The sequence below is a fragment of the Arachis stenosperma genome, chromosome 1 (genome assembly GCF_014773155.1).
Source record: "Arachis stenosperma cultivar V10309 chromosome 1, arast.V10309.gnm1.PFL2, whole genome shotgun sequence".
In the NCBI taxonomy this organism is placed as follows: domain Eukaryota; kingdom Viridiplantae; phylum Streptophyta; class Magnoliopsida; order Fabales; family Fabaceae; genus Arachis; species Arachis stenosperma.
In genome coordinates, this window is record NC_080377.1 from 51,750,620 (window position 1) to 51,768,588 (window position 17,969).

Consider the following 17,969-nt stretch of genomic DNA (forward strand, 5'->3'; position numbering starts at 1 on the left):
TGACAACCACTTCCGTTCTACACAAGATTGGGTGTGTATCTCTTGGATTCCTGGTCCACGATGCATGGTTGCCTCACCTGACAATCGAGCCTTCCATTCCGTGAGATCAGAGTCTTCGTGGTATAAGCTAGAATTATTGGCGGCCATTCCTGAGATTCCGAAAGTCTAAACCTTGTCTGTGGTATTCCGAGTAGGATCTGGAAAGGGATATCTGTGACGAGCTTCAAACTCGCGACTGTAGGGCGTAGTGACAGACGCAAAAGGATAGTAAATCCTATTCCTACATGATCGAGAACCAACAACTGATTAGCCATGCGGGAAACCGTAAAGGACCTTTTTCACTGAGAGGATGGGAGGTAGCCATTGACGCCGGTGAAACCCATACAGCTTGCCATGGAAAGGAGTATTAAGGATTGGATGAAGGTAGTAGGAAAGCAGAGATTCAAGAGGGATGAAGCATCTCCATACGCTTATCTGAAATTCCCACCAATGAAGTACATAAGTATCTCTATCTTTATTTTATGTTTTATTTATCTTTTAATTATGAAAACTCCATAACCCATTTGAATCCGCCTGACTGAGATTTACAAGGTGACCATAGCTTGCTTCAAGCCAACAATCTCCGTGGGATCGACCCTTACTCACGTAAGGTTTATTACTTGGACGACCCAGTGCACTTGCTGGTTAGTTGTGCGAAGTTGTGACAAAGTTGGATTCACATTTGAGAGCTCTAAGTCTTTGGCGCCGTTGTTGATGATCAAAATTTTGTGCACCAAGTTTTTGGCGCCGTTGTCGGGGATTATTCGAGTTTGGACAACTGACGGTTCATCTTGTTGCTCAGATTAGGTAATTTTCTTCTTATTTTATTCTCAAAAAGTTTTCAAAAATCTTTCAAAAAAATTTTCTTCTTTTTCGTGTTTTCTAAAAATAATTTTCGAAAAACCAAAAAAAATTCATAAAATCATAAAAACTCAAAAATATTTCATGGTTCTTGTTGAATCTAGGGCCAAATTTTAAGTTTGGTGTCAATTGCATGATTTTAATTATCTTGCAAATTTCGAAAAATCATGCATAATGTTCTTGATAATCTTCAAGCTGTTCTTGATGAATTGCCTTGTTTGATCTTCATGATTTCTTGTTTTGCACTGCATGATGTTTTACATGTGTATTCTTGCAAAGCATATGGCCCAAACATGAGAAAGTTCTAAGTTTGGTGTCTTACAAGTTTTCTTTTATGGAAAACTAAGTTCTTGATGTTCATCTTGATCTTCATGATTGTTCTTGGTGTTCATCTTGACGTTCATAATGTTCTTGCATATATCTTGTGTTTTGGTCCAAGAATTATATGTTTTGACTCATTTTGCTGTTTTTCAAAATTGAAAACATATCTTCTTGAATAAAGGATATAGCAAAATGAAGATCTAAGAACATAAAGCAGAAGATTTACAGAGAAAAAGCTGGGCGTGCAAAACGCCCAGTGAAGAAGGAAAACTGGCGTTTAAACGCTAGCCAGGGTACCTGACTGAGTGTTTAAACGCCCAAACCATGCAACAATTGGGTGTTAAACGCCCAAAACATGCAGCTCCTGGGCGTTGAACGCAGGGATGACACAAGGAGAGGAATTTTGTTTTAAAATCAAATCCTTTTCAAATCAAATTTTTTTAATCATATCTTTTTTAATCATATCTTTTCAAACATATCTTTTTCAAAAATCAAATCTTTTTAATTTGTTTTTCAATCATATCTTTTTAATCAAATCTTTTTCAAATAATATCTTTTTCAAAATTTGATTTCAAAAATCTTTTCTAAACTTCCTATCTTTTCAAAATTAATTTTCAAATCTTTTTCAACTAACTAATTATTTTAAATGTTAATTTTTGAAAATTCTTCCCCTCTCTCATCTTTTTCAACACTATTCCTCCTCCATTGTCAATTCGAACTCCATCTCTCTTTAAGTGTTCGAATTCTTTCTTACCTACCTCATCCTTCTTCTATTCTTGTTTTCCTCTGACACCTCAAGGAATCTCTGTACTGTGACATAGAGGATTCCATATTTTCTTTGTTTTCTTCTCTTTCATATGAGCATGAACAAAGATAAAGGCATACTTGTTGAAGCTGATCCTGAACCTGAAAGGACTCTGAAGAGGAAGCTAAGAGCAGCTAAAGCACAAAACTCTGAAGAGGACCTCACTGAAATTTTCAAAAAGGAAGCAGCAAAAGAAACAATTATGGCCGAACCAAACAACAATGCAAGGAAGATGCTTGGTGATTTTACTATACCAACTTCCAACTTCTATGGAAGAAGCATCTCAATCCCTACCATAGGAGCAAACAATTTTGAGCTAAAGCCTCAATTAGTTTCTCTACTGCAACAGAACTGCAAGTTTCATGGACTTCCATCAAAAGACCCTTATCAGTTCTTAACTGAGTTCTTGCAGATCTGCGATACTGTTAAGACCAATGGAGTTGATCCTAAAGTCTACAAGCTTATGCTTTTCCCTTTTGCTGTAAGAGACAAAGCTAGAACATGGTTGGACTCACAACCTAGAGATAGCCTGGACTCTTGGGATAAGCTGGTCACGGCTTTCTTAGCCAAATTCTTTCCTCCTCAAAAGCTGAGCAAGCTTAGAGTGGATGTTCAAACCTTCAGACAGAAAGAAGGTGAGTCCCTCTATGAAGCTTGGGAAAGATACAAGCAGCTGACCAAAAAATGTCCTTCTAACATGCTTTCAGAATGGACCACATTAGATAAATTTTATGATGGTCTGTATGAATTTTCCAAGATGTCACTGAACCACTCTACAGGTGGATCCATTCACCTAAAGAAAACGCCTCAAAAAAGAGGATTTCTTGAAATTGATGCTCTGAATGCCATAGTGGCTCAGAACAAAATATTGACCCAACAAGTCAATATGATCTCTCAGAGTCTGAATGGATTGCAAAATGCATCCAACAGTACTAAAGAAGCATCTTCTGAAGAAGAAGCTTATGATCCTGAGAACCCTACAATGGCAGAGGTGAATTACATGGGTGAAGCCTTTGGCAACACCTATAATCCTTCATGGAAAAATCATCCAAATTTTTCATGAAAGGATCAACAGAAGCAAGGCTTCAATAATAACAATGGTGGAAGAAACAGGTTTAGCAATAGCATACCTTTCCCATCATCATCTCAGCAACAGACAGAGCATTCTGAGCAGAATCCTTCTAGCTTAGCAGACATAGTCTCTGATCTATCTAAGGCCACTCTTTGTTTCATGACTAAAACAAGATCCTCCATTAGAAATTTGGAGGCACAAGTGGGCCAGCCGAGTAAAAGGGTTACTGAAACTCCTCCTAGCACTCTCCCAAGCAATACAGAAGAGAATCCCAAAGGAGAGTGCAAGGCCATTGATATAATCAACATGGCTGAAACCTTAGAGGAGGAGGAGGACGTGAATCCCAATGAGGAAGAACTCAGGGGACGTCCAATGGTCAGTACTGAATCCCCTAATAAGGAACCAAAGGAATCTGAGGCTCATACAGAGACCATAGAGATTTCCTTGGACCTCCTTTTACCATTCATGAGCTCTGATGACTATTCATCTTCTGAAGGGGATGAAGACATTGTTGAAGGGTAAGTTGCCCAATATATAGGAGCAATTATGAAGCTGAATTCTAAGCTATTTGGTAATGAGACTTGGGAGGAAGAGCCTCCCTTGATCACCAATGAACTGAATACATTGGTTCAGCAAAATTTACCTCAAAAGAAACAGGATCCTGGTAAATTCTTAATACCCTGTACCACAGGCACCATGACCTTTGAAAAAGCTCTGTGTGACCTAGGGTCTGGGATAAACATGATGCCCCTCTCTGTAATGGAGAGACTGGAAATCTATGAGGTACAGGCTGCCAAATTCTCATTGGAGATGGCAGATAAATCTATGAAAAAGGCTTATGGACTAGTAGAGGACGTGCTAGTGAAGGTTGAAGGCCTTTACTTCCCTGCTGATTTCATAATCCTAGACACTAGGAAGGATGAGGATGAATCCATCATTCTTGGAAGACTCTTCCTAGCCATAGCAAGATCTGTGATTGATGTTGACAGAGGAGAGTTGATCCTTCATGTGAATGAAGAATGCCTTGTAGTAAAGACTCAAGGTTCTCCATCTGTAACCATGGAGAGTAAGCATGAAGAGCTTCTCCCAATACAGAGTCAAACAGAGCCGCCACATTCAAACTCTAAGTTTGGTGTTGGGAGGCCACAACCAAACTCTAAGTTTGATATTGAGAGATCTCAACTATACCCTGATCATCTGTGAGGCTCCATGAGAGCTCGCTGTCAAGCTATTGACATTAAAGAAACGCTTATTAGGAGGCAACCCAATTTTATTTTAATTTTATCTATATTATTTTGTTTTTTTAGGTTGATGATCATATGAAGTCACAAAAACAATTACAAAAATAAAGAAGAAAATCAAAAATAGCATTGAAAATAGCACACCCTGGAGGAAGGACTTATTGGGGTTTAAACGCCAGTAAGGGTAGCAAAATGGGCGTTTAAACGCCCAATCTGGCATGTTTCTAGGCATTTAAACGCCAGAATAGGGCACCAAACTGGCGTTTAAATGCCATAACAGGGCAACAAACTGGCGTTTAGACGCCCGAACAGGAAGGAAAGCTGGCGTTTAAACCCCAGAACAGGGCAGCAAACTAGCGTTTAAACTCCATAATTGCACTCTAAGGCATTGTGAACACCCAATTGGAGCAGGGATGAAGAATTCCTTGACCCTTCAGGATCTGTGGACCCCACAAGATCGCCACCAACCTCAACTCACTCTCTCTCCTCTTCACACCATTCTACAACACTCTTTCCCAAATACCCTTCACCAATCACCTCCATTTCTCTTCCCCAAATACCCTTCACCAATCACCTCCATATCTCTTCCCCAAATACCCTTCACCAATTACTTCCTTAACTCTTCCTATAAATACCCCCTTCACACCTTCATTTTCACACATCACAAACACCTTCTACACCTCTTGGCCGAACCCTATACACCCTCCATCTCCTCCATTTTCTTCTTCTTCTACATCTTTCCTTCTTTTTTTGCTCGAGGACGAGCAAATATTTTAAGTTTGGTGTGGTAAAAGCATTGCTTTTTGTTTTTTCAAAACCATTTATGGCACCTAAGGCCAAAGAAACCTCTGAATGGAGGAAAGGGAAGCAATTGTTTCCACCTCTGAGTCATGAGAGATGGAGAGATTCATCTCACAAGCCCATCACTAAAAAGGGATAGAGCAAACTAGAGAGCCCATTCATGGCACTCAACAAGAGCATGAGGAAGCCCCTCATCAAGAAATCCCTGAGATGCCTCAAGGGATGCAATTTCCTCCACACAATTATTGGGAGCAACTCAACACTTCTTTGGAAAGCTTGAGTTAGAACATGGACCAATTAAGGGTGGAACACCAAGAGCACTCCATCATTCTCCATGAGATTAGAGAAGATCAAAGAGCTATGAGGGAGGAGCAATAAAGGCAAGGAAGAGACATAGAGGAGCTCAAGAGCACCAATGGTTCTTCAAGAGGAGGAAGATGCCACCCTCTCTAAGGTGGACTCATTCCTTAATCTCCTTGTCTATTTATTTTTCTGTTTTCGGCTTTATGATGTATGTTCTATCTATGTTTGTGTCTTCACTACATTATCATTAGTGTCTAGTGTCTATGTCTTAAAGCTATGAATAACTCCATGAATCCTTTGCCTCTCTTAAATGAAAAATGTGCTTAATTACAAAAGAATAATAAGTACTTGGATTTCAAATTTTATCTTGAAACTAGTTTAATTATTTTGATGTGGTGGCAATACTTTTTGTTCTCTGAATGAATGCTTGAACAGTGCATATTTTTTATCTTGTTGTTTATGAATGTTAAAGTTGTTGGCTCTTGAAAGAATGATGAACAAAGAGAAATGTTATTGATTATCTAAAAAATCATAAAATTGATTCTTGAAGCAAGAAAAAGCAGCCAAAAAAAAGAAAGAAAAAAATGGCAAAAAAAAAGAGAGAAAAGAAAAAGAAAAAGCAAGAAGAAAAAGCCAATAGCCCTTTAAACCAAAAGGCAAGGGTAAAAAGAATCCAAGGCTTTGAGCATTAATGGATAGGAGGGCCCAAGGAAATAAAATCCAGGCCTAAGCGGCTAAATCAAGCTGTCCCTAACCATGTGCTTGTGACATGCAGGTCCAAGTAAAAAACATGAGAGTAAGTGGTTAAAGTCGTGATCCAAAGTAAAAGAGTGTGCTCAAGAACTCTGGACACCTCTAACTAGGGACTTTAGCAAAGTTGAGTCACAATCTGAAAAGGTTCACCCAGTTATGTGTCTGTGGCATTTATGTATCTGGTGGTAATACTGGAAAACAAAGTGCTTAGGGCCATGATGTGTGGAAAACGATCCAACACAAAACTCACCGGCAAGTGTACCGGGTCGCATCAAGTAATAATAACTCACATGAGTGAGGTCGATCCCACAGGGATTGAAGGATTGAGCAATTTTAGTTTAGTGGTTGGTTTAGTCAAGCGAATCAAGTGTTGGTTGAGTGATTAGTGTTTAACAGAAGATAAATTGCTTGGAATGTAAAGGGGAAAGGGAAATGTGCAGTAAATTATAAAGCAGGGAAGTAAACTTGCAGAATCTTAAAGAACAAGAAACTAAATGACTGAAACTTAAAGTGCAAGAAAGGTAAATTGCAGTAACTTAAATGGCAAGAAATGTAAATTGTTTGAATGTAAAAGGGAATTGAGGAATGGGATTGCAGGATCCAAACAAAGAAGAAGTAAATTGCAGCAATCAATTAAGTAGAAGATGAATTTAGATCAAACAGAATAGGAAATTAAAGTGCAGCAAGGTTCACAGAAGAACCAAAAGTAAAATTGGGTCTCAGGTCTCAAGAGACTAGGTAGCAGAGCCTAGATCTCTATTTGCCCTCCTAGATCCAAGTTAACAAAGCAATTGACAAGAATTAGAAGAGGAAGCAGTAAAGGAAATTGAAATTGAATTGAATTATGCAGAAAAGAATTAAAGAGAGTTTGAATGGGAATTGAGACAGAATTTCCTCAATTTCTCACACCCAAAACTCAGGAACAGAAGATTAGAAATGCTCAGGCAAGAATGAGGAAGAAGAGAGATCAATTCTCCTCCCCAATTCTCAGAAATCTCAGTCAAGTCACCAAGAACAAGTGCCAAAGCTCAAAAGAAAGGTAAAAGTAAAATTCAAAAGTGAAGGTAAAAGTGTGTGTGTAAAAGTTCCTAATTACATCAAACTAACTCCTATTTATACACTTTCTATTCTTGGATATTGGGATTTGGATGGGCTTTTGAATTGGTGAAGAAATGAATTCAAATGGATTTTAATTTGAATTTTCGGCCCATGAAAAGTGCTCCCAAGAGGCTGCCCTGCCCTTGTGGAGGGCAGGGCAGAAAATTGGTGCTTGGTGCATGAGATTGGTGCGGCGTTGTGCGAGCTTGGCGCGGCAATGTGCGCAGAATTTGCTTCTTGGTGCGCAAGGTGCTGCCCTGCCCACGCCAAGGGCAGGGCAGGAAAAGTTGGTGCTGCCAGGGACGAGCGTTGCGCGCGCTGATGCTGCCAGGAACGAGACTTGGTGCGCCAGGATTGTGCGTGATGCGCCACACACAAAATGCTGCCCTGCCCACGCAGAGGGCAGGGCAATGTTCCCTCTGTCACGTCCCGTGTTCGAATCACGGAGGAAGCACACGCTACAATAATTTCCTTGGTTTCTTGGCACGGTAGTGGACCTTAGTGCCTAGCTTCCTCATGGTCCCTTGTTCGATCCTTGTAGCATGCATCATAGGCATTTTTCCTTTGAATTTCTTCCTTGGAGAGCCCGATTCTGCCCTTGTGGAGGGCAGGGCAAGGTTCTCTTCTTCTTGGTTACAAGGCACACAATTGTGCTCTGCCCTTGGAGTGGGCAGGGCAGAGTTGCCTTCTCTTCTTGGTTCTCTTATGTTGCCCTCCTAGAGGGCAGTGTGCCCTTGTGGAGGGCAATGTTTCCTCCCCCTTTGCATGCGGCACGCTTCTTCTCTCCTTTGCCACACTTTCCTTTCCTTGGGCTACACTTCTTAGGCCACGCTTTTCCTTTTCTTTTCTTTTCTTCACCTACAATAAACCAAAACAACCACTCCAAGTATCACTAAATTCAAGAGGCTTATAAATCAATTAAAGTTCAATTAAAATTAGCTTAAACCTCATGATTTAACATTAATTTCATGGTGGTTGCTTGATTTAAAGAAGTTATGCATTTTCACTCCAAATCACTTACTTAGGATACAAGAAAGTGCATAAATGCTAACAAAACAAGTGAAATTAGCTTGAAAAATGGGTATATGATGACTTGTCATCACAACACCAAACTTAAATCTTGCTTGTCCCCAAGCAAGCATCAAAATTAAGAGCAAATGAAATGAATAAGAAAAGGATACTTATCCTTATTATGCAGATAGCAGAACTTGATCTATGGGGCATTTATGCAGACAATGACAACTCAGGTTATTATTCCTGTTACATAATATATATCTTTCCTCAAAGGCTTGCTAAACTTGCTGTTAGAAGACTCACTCTTTACTCACTCCCTTGCTAACTTTTCTTGGCTTACAATGCTTAACAAGCTTATTATTTTTTTAGAGGTTGGGTGTCAAATGCTGCAGCATTGCCTTTGGCTTTATTTTCTTTTCTTTTGCTCAACGTCTTTCCACCACAGACACATGGCTCACTAATTCTTCCTAGGATCATTGATGCCCAGCATCTCTTTGGATAACTAAATGTTTTGTATCTAAGTTGCTCTTTATTGTGGATTTTCAATTGGCCATCCCAAATCAGTTGATCTAAGTGACCGGGTTTTAAAATACCCCTTAGAATTTACTCATCCAAGCAGATCTTAGTACAAGAACACCACAGGCATATGTCCTAGGGTTCAAGCTATTGGTGTCCAACCTTTATTCTTTGTTTTTCTTGTCATTTTGGCTTTTTCTTTCCCTTTTCTTTCTGTTTTTGTTACCAAGGGCTTTTTCATTCTTGATAAGAGTCTTTGTAACAGCAAGCTAACTCACAATTGAATGAGAATGATATTATGCAACAATTATTTCATGAGTTATGCATTTAATCAAACACATATACCACCACCAACTTCCATTCATACTTATGCAACATTGGATATTTCACTTTTCAATTCAAACCAAACTCTTTTATTTAAGCATATGGGAAACAAAACAATATTTCAAGCTAAGTGATGGATAACAAGCATTATGCAGATTTAGCATTTTAACAAGCAGTTTCACTTGCAGCTAGATAAACACTTTAGCAAGACAAACAATGGCTTCCAGATTCAAAACATTTCACAGCAGCAAGGATTAAGTTTAGATACAACCTTTGAAGTTGCAGCCCTTTGATTTTTCCTTCTGTTGTGTTCTCTTTGAGTTAAGATGCATAATGTCTTCAATTGTTGACTCATGTTCTGCATAATCCTCAAAGTTGCTTGCTTCTCAAGCCTTTAATTATATGGTTAGTGTGCATAAACTGAGTGTGGTTTCAGGATTTGTTTTGGTGTGTGAACACCAAACTTAATTGTTTTGCCACTGTCTCAGATGCAACAAGTCAACCATAATTGAAACCATGTGTACTTGCTAATGGTTAATGAAATTAAAGCTAGGAAACAATTCAACAGTTGAATAATGTGTTTGATTTCTTGGAGCTAGAATCATGCAAGAGGTGAGAATGTGTTTTTAAATGATATTTTTGGTGGAACACCAAACTTAGAAGTTTTCATTCTCCCTCAAATTGTTTTGGTGTGCAACACCAAACTTAGCTCCTTGCAATACATACCACTTGTTCAACATTTTTATTGAAAAGCTATGAAAAGAAAACTACCTTAGGTTGGGTTGCCTCCCAACAAGCGCTCTTTTATTGTCACTAGCTTGACATCTTCTGTTTTTGCTTCAAGGAGGATTTAGGCTCTGGACCTCTGTTTCTTTGTTCCATTGCCCCCCTAGGTACAGTTTTGCTCTATGACCATTTGCTGTAAACCGATTCTTTGTTGCTTCATCTAGCAATTCAATACTCTCATAAGGGAAAACCTTAGTCACCAAGTATGGACCAGTCCACTTAGACTTAAGCTTGCCAGGGAATATCTTGAGCCGTGAGTTATACAAGAGAACTTGTTGTCCAGGTTTGAATTCTTTCTTCAAAATCTTCCTGTCATGCCATCTCTTAGCTTTTTCCTTGTATATCTTGGTATTTTCATAGGCTTCTAGCCTAAACTCCTCTAGCTCATTCAGTTGCAACAATCTTTTCTCTCCTGCCGCTTCAGAATCCAGATTTAGAAGTTTGGTGGCCCAAAAGGCTTTGTGCTCAAGCTCTACAGGGAGATGACAAGATTTTCCATATAGCAATTGAAATGGGGACTTCCCAATAGGAGTTTTAAAAGCTGTTCGGTATGCCCAAAGTGCATCTTCCAACTTCCTAGCCCAATCCTTTCTTGTGCTACCAACTGTCTTTTCTAGGATCTTCTTCAGTTCCCTGTTTGCTAATTCTGCCTGCCCATTAGTTTGGGGATGATATGGTGTGGCTACCTTATGAATAACTCCATATTTGTGGAGAAGTTTCTCCATTTGTCTATTACAAAAATGGCCACCACCATCACTGATGAGACCCTTGGGCACTCCATATCTAGTAAAGATGTGCTTCTTTAGGAATTGAAGGACAATTTGTGCATCACAGGTGGTTGTGGCAATGGCTTCCACCCATTTTGAAACATACTCCACTGCTACCAAGATATATCTGAATGAATAAGAGGGGGGGAAGGGTCCCATGAAATCAATGCCCCATAAATCAAACAATTCTACTTCCAAAATGAAGTTCTGTGGCATCTCGTTCCTTCTTGTTAATCCTCCTGCTCTTTGGCATTCATTACATTGGTGGACAAACTCCCTGGCATCTTTGAAGATGGTTGGCCAATAGAACCCACTTTGTAGTATCTTTGCTGCTGTTCTTTCTGGACCAAAGTGTCCGCCGTACGCAGAGCCATGGCAATGCCATAATATATCTTGCATTTCACTCTCAGGGACACATCTTCTAATTATTCCATCAGAACATCTTTTGAACAAGTAAGGTTCATCCCACAAAAACTTCCTTGCTTCATTGATTAGCTTCTTCACTTGTTGCTTAGTGAATTCTTGAGGTATCTTCCTCCCCACTTTGTAGTTAGCTATATCAGCAAACCATGGTGTTTGTTGGATCAACATAAGATGTTCATTTGGGAAGCTTTCATTCACAGGTAATGAAGCCTTTTGAATTGTTTCTGGTGGCAGCCTTGACAAATGATCAGCAACTAGATTTTCAGTGCCTTTCCTGTCTCTCACCTCAATGTCAAATTCTTGTAAGAGTAGAATCCACCTGATGAGTCTTGGTTTATCATCCTGCTTTGACATCAAATACTTGAGAGCAGCATGATCAGTATAAACCACAATTTTAGATCCTATCAAGTACGATCTAAACTTATCAAATGCATAGACTACAGCTAACAACTCCTTCTCTGTTGTAGTGTAATTTTTTTGAGCTTCATTCAATACTTTACTTGCATAATATATGACATGATGCAAGTTTCCCTTCTTCTGTCCAAGTACAGCACCAATTGCAATTTCACTTGCATCACACATGAGTTCAAATGGTAAGTTCCAATCCGGAGGTGTGATAATTGGTGCTGTTGTAAGTTTCTGTTTTAAAGTTTCAAAAGCATGCTGGCAATCTTTATCAAAACAAAAGGTTGATCAATCATCAAAAGATTACTCAAAGGTTTGGCTATTTTAGAAAAATCTTTGATAAACCTTCTATAAAAACCTGCATGCCCCAAGAAACTTCTAACAGATTTCACATTAGTTAGTGGAGGGAGTTTTTCTATTATTTCCACTTTTGCCTTGTCAACCTCTATTCCTCTTCTTGAAACTTTATGACCAAGAACAATCCCCTCAGGTACCATGAAATGGCACTTCTCCCAATTCAAACCAATTAGTTTCTTGGCACCGTTTCAAGACAAGAGTTAGATGGTTTAAGCAAGTATTGAAATTATCACCAAAAATAGAGAAGTCATCCATAAAAACTTCTAAAAATTTTTCAACCATATCTGAGAAAATGGAAAGCATACACCTTTGAAAAGTGGCTGGGGCATTGCACAATCCAAATGGCATTCTTCTATAAGCAAAAACTCTAACTGGGCATGTGAATGAAGTCTTTTCTTGGTCCTTTGGGTCCACCACAATCTGATTATACCCAGAATAACCATCCAAGAAACAATAATAAGCATGGCCAGCCAACCTTTCAAGCATTTGATCAATGAAAGGAAGTGGGAAGTGATCTTTGCGTGTGGCATCATTCAACCTTCTATAATCAATGCACATTCTCCACCCTGTCACAGTTCTGGTGGGAATGAGTTCACTCTTCTCGTTAATAATGACTGTCATCCCACCTTTCTTTGGTACCACTTGGACTGGACTTATCCATGAGCTATCGGAAATAGGATATATGATTCCTGCATTCCATAATTTCATTACTTCCTTCTGGACGACTTCCTTCATTGCAGGGTTGAGTCTTCTCTGCGGTTGAATTACTGCTTTGGAATTGTCTTCCAAAAGAATCTTATGCATGCATACTGTAGGGCTGATGCCTTTCAGGTCATCAATGGTCCAACCTAAGGCATCCTTGTGAGCTCTGAGAACATCAAGAAGCTCTCCTTCTTCTTTCTTTGTCAAGGACGAATTGATGATCACCGGGAGGCTCTCTGAAGTGCCAAGAAATGCATATTTGAGATGAGAAGGTAATGGCTTCAGTTCTTGCTTTTGCACCTCTTCTTTCTTGCTTGGTTTCTCCTTTTTGCTTATGAAAGCCTCAGCCACATGTTCCTCTATTGTTTCTTGATTGTCTTTTTCTTGCTCATGCTAGTCAATGTCTAACATTTCTTCCACCAGGCTCTCTATCATATCCACCCTCAAATGATCTTCCTGCTCTGAAGGGTGTTGCATTGACTTAAAAACATTGATGATCATTTGCTCATTGTGTACTCTAAAAATCATTTCTCCTTTTTCCACATCTATAATGGCTCTTGCAGTTGCTAGAAATGGTCTGCCCAAGATGATTGAATTGTTGCCTTCCTCATCAGTATCTAGGATTACAAAGTCCGCAGGGAAGATAAACTCTCCAACCTTAACTAGCAAATTTTCCACAATTCCATTCGGTGTCTTGATTGATCTGTCGGCCATGACTAATGACATCCTGGTTGGTTTGAGTTCTTCTATGGCAAGCTTCTTCATCATGGACAGGGGCATTAAGTTGATACTAGCTCCAAGATCACAAAGAGCTTTGTCCAAGGATAGTTTGCCTATAGTGCATGGTACTACAAAACTCCCTGGATCCTTAAGCTTTGGTGGAATTCCTTTTTGGAGCACGGCGCTACATTCTTCACTCAGCATCACCGTTTCTTTCTCATTCCAATCTCTTTTCTTATTGATGAGCTCCTTCAAGAACTTGGCATACAAAGGCATTTGCTCCAATGCTTCAGCTAAAGGTATGTTGATCTCCAACTTCTTGAAAGTCTCAAGAAATTTGTGGAAATGCTGATCCTTTGTCTCTTTGTGAAATCTCTGTGGATAAGGCAGTGGTGGTGTTGAGCTCTTCTCCATCTGATGTTGTTTTGGAATTGGTTCTTCCAAGATTTTCTTTTCTTTCTTCAAATTCTGTGGTTTGTTGTCTTCCTCTGTGAGTTTTTCTGGGACATTCTTGGTTGTCATGTCTTTGTTGATGGCTTCATTATTCTTTGTTGGCTCAGTGTCATTCTCCATAAGCTTCTTGGTTGCTCCTTGGTTACCATCTGTCAACACTTTTCCACTTCTTAGTTGCACGACCTTGCATTCTTCCTTTGGGTTGGGAATGGTGTCACTAGGTAGTGAACTTGATGGTTTTTCAACAGAAATCTTCTTGGAGATTTGTCCAATCTGCCTCTCTAGGTTCTTCATGGAGGCTTCTTGGTTTTTTGTTGTCAATTCTTGGTTCTTCATCAGTTTCTCCATGAGCAGCTCTAGATTGGTGATTCTCTGTGAGTCTTGTGAGATGGGTTGATTTTGGGGTGTTGATGGATGAAGATAAGTGTTTTGGTTGGTTGGGTGGTTATTGGGTGGATATTGGTTAGAATTTGGGTAGTTGTTTTGTGGTTTTCTGTATGAGTTTTGGTTAGTGTTTGGCTGGGGGTTGTGGTTTGTGTTTTTCCAATTGTTCTGACTTGTGTTTTTTTGCCATGGTTGTTGGTTTTGATTGTGGTTGTCTCCCCATCTGAGGTTGGGATGGTTCTTCCAAGATGGATTGTAAGTATCTCCATAAACTTCATTTGTTCCAGGATTTTGGTTGTGCATGTATTGGACTTGCTCTTGCTGTTGCTCTTCTTGAGTTTCTTCACTTTGCACCCAAGTAGTTGGTGGTTGGCTTGTGGTGCTCACTGCTGCAACTTGCAAGCCATCAATCCTTTTGGCCATTTGCTCAAATTGTTGTTGAATCTGCTGCTGCATCATCTTGTTCTGAGCCAGAATAGAATCAACTCCTTCCAACTCCATTACTCCTCTTCTTTGTGATGGTTGGCATTGTCTTTGATGAGCAAAGAAATATTGGTAGTTGGCCACCATATCAATGAGGTTTCGAGCTTCCTCTGTGGTTTTCATGAGCTGTAAAGAGCCTCCGGCAGAGTGATCAAGAGCTTCTTGAGCTTTAAGAGTGAGTCCCTCATAGAAGTTCTGCAACTTGTCCCACTCAGTGAACATCTCTGGTGGACATTTCCTCAATAGAGCCTTATATCTTTCCCATGCTTCATATAAGTTCTCAGACTCCATTTGAGTGAACGTTTGAACCTCAGTCTTCAACCTTAGGATTCTTTGAGGGGGATAAAATTTAGCAAGAAACTTGCTCACCAAGTCATCCCAAGTGTTGATGCTTTCTTTTAGAAAGGTCTCTAGCCATTGAGTGGCTTTATCTCTGAGAGAGAATGGGAAGAGCAGCAACTTGTAGCTATCAGGAGGTACACCATTTGTTTTCACTGTGTCACAGATTCTCAAGAAGGTAGACAAATGTTGATTTGGATCCTCCAAAGGCCCTCCTCCAAAAGAACAATTGTTTTGAACCAGAGTGATGAGTTGTGGCTTGAGTTCAAAATTGTTTGCATTGACATTGGGAGGAAGAATGCTACTCCCACAATGCCTAGCATTTGCAAATGTGTATGAAGCCAAGACTCTTCTCTGTTGTTGATTATTGTTGGCTCCTTCTCCTGGTTGATTGGTATCTCCTTCCATCTCTTGGAATTCCTCCTCAGATTCTTCTTCTCCAATAACGTTCTTCCCTCTTTCAGCTCTTCTTATTCTCCGAAGAGTTCTTTGATCAATTTCAGAGAGGATAGGGGAAGATCTTCCTATACCTGACATACAAACACACAACAATAAACACACAGACACAGAAAATTAATAAAACTTCAATCTATTGCTAGAATGAGGTTTTAGTTAGTTTAAGCAAAAATTCAAACAGTTAGTGTGTTAGTAAGAATTAGAATAACAGAAAAGAAAAAAATGCTTAATCTAGACCTCCACTTCACTTAATCATTGTCAATCTATTTCAATCCCCGGCAACGGCGCCAAAAACTTGATGTGTGGAAAACGATCCAACACAAAACTCACCGGCAAGTGTACCGGGTCGCATCAAGTAATAATAACTCACATGAGTGAGGTCGATCCCACAGGGATTGAAGGATTGAGCAATTTTAGTTTAGTGGTTGGTTTAGTCAAGCGAATCAAGTGTTGGTTGAGTGATTAGTGTTTAACAGAAGATAAATTGCTTGGAATGTAAAGGGGAAAGGGAAATGTGCAGTAAATTATAAAGCAGGGAAGTAAACTTGCAGAATCTTAAAGAACAAGAAACTAAATGACTGAAACTTAAAGTGCAAGAAAGGTAAATTGCAGTAACTTAAATGGCAAGAAATGTAAATTGCTTGAATGTAAAAGGGAATTGAGGAATGGGATTGCAGGATCCAAACAAAGAAGAAGTAAATTGCAGCAATCAATTAAGTAGAAGATGAATTTAGATCAAACAGAATAGGAAATTAAAGTGCAGCAAGGTTCACAGAAGAACCAAAAGTAAAATTGGGTCTCAGGTCTCAAGAGACTAGGTAGCAGAGCCTAGATCTCTATTTGCCCTCCTAGATCCAAGTTAACAAAGCAATTGACAAGAATTAGAAGAGGAAGCAGTAAAAGAAATTGAAATTGAATTGAATTATGCAGAAAAGAATTAAAGAGAGTTTGAATGGGAATTGAGACAGAATTTCCTCAATTTCTCACACCTAAAACTCAGGAACAGAAGATTAGAAACGCTCAGGCAAGAATGAGGAAGAAGAGAGATCAATTCTCCTCCCCAATTCTCAGAAATCTCAGTCAAGTCACCAAGAACAAGTGCCAAAGCTCAAAAGAAAGGTAAAAGTAAAATTCAAAAGTGAAGGTAAAAGTGTGTGTGTAAAAGTTCCTAATTACATCAAACTAACTCCTATTTATACACTTTCTATTCTTGGATATTGGGATTTGGATGGGCTTTTGAATTGGTGAAGAAATGAATTCAAATGGATTTTAATTTGAATTTTCGGCCCATGAAAAGTGCTCCCAAGAGGCTGCCCTGCCCTTGTGGAGGGCAGGGCAGAAAATTGGTGCTTGGTGCATGAGATTGGTGCGGCGTTGTGCGAGCTTGGCGCGGCAATGTGCGCAGAATTTGCTTCTTGGTGCGCAAGGTGCTGCCCTGCCCGCGCCAAGGGCAGGGCAGGAAAAGTTGGTGCTGCCAGGGACGAGCGTTGCGCGCGCTGATGCTGCCAGGAACGAGACTTGGTGCGCCAGGATTGTGCGTGATGCGCCACACACAAAATGCTGCCCTGCCCGCACAGAGGGCAGGGCAATGTTCCCTCTGTCACGTCCCGTGTTCGAATCACGGAGGAAGCACACGCTACAATAATTTCCTTGGTTTCTTGGCACGGTAGTGGACCTTAGTGCCTAGCTTCCTCATGGTCCCTTGTTCGATCCTTGTAGCATGCATCATAGGCATTTTTCCTTTGAATTTCTTCCTTGGAGAGCCCGATTCTGCCCTTGTGGAGGGCAGGGCAAGGTTCTCTTCTTCTTGGTTACAAGGCACACAATTGTGCTCTGCCCTTGGAGTGGGCAGGGCAGAGTTGCCTTCTCTTCTTGGTTCTCTTATGTTGCCCTCCTAGAGGGCAGTGTGCCCTTGTGGAGGGCAATGTTGCCTCCCCCTTTGCATGCGGCACGCTTCTTCTCTCCTTTGCCACACTTTCCTTTCCTTGGGCTAAACTTCTTAGGCCACGCTTTTCCTTTTCTTTTCTTTTCTTCACCTACAATAAACCAAAACAACCACTCCAAGTATCACTAAATTCAAGAGGCTTATAAATCAATTAAAGTTCAATTAAAATTAGCTTAAACCTCATGATTTAACATTAATTTCATGGTGGTTGCTTGATTTAAAGAAGTTATGCATTTTCACTCCAAATCACTTACTTAGGATACAAGAAAGTGCATAAATGCTAACAAAACAAGTGAAATTAGCTTGAAAAATGGGTATATGATGACTTGTCATCAGGCCACGGCCAAGACTCATAAAGTAGCTGTGTTCAAGAATTAACATACTTAACTAGGAGAATCAATAACACTATCTAAAATTCTGAGTTCCTGTATATGCCAATCATTCTGAATTTCAAAGAAAAAAGTGAGATGCCAAAACTGTTCAGAAGCAAAAAAGCGACAAGCCCCGCTCATCTAATTAGAACTACGTTTCATTGAATGACTGTGACGAGCTTCAAACTCGTGATTGTTGGGCGTGATGACAAACGCAAAAGAATAAAGGG

The 17,969-nt window shown here is 39.8% G+C and overlaps 1 non-coding gene across 1 annotated transcript; it reads right to left on the bottom strand.

Moving 5' to 3' along the window:
* Positions 1-2,621: 2,621 nt before the first annotated feature.
* LOC130949599 (small nucleolar RNA R71) lies at positions 2,622-2,729 on the bottom strand. The gene has a single exon (XR_009073421.1). It is a non-coding gene; the product is annotated as a small nucleolar RNA R71 (small nucleolar RNA).
* Between the last annotated feature and the right edge of the window lie 15,240 nt (positions 2,730-17,969).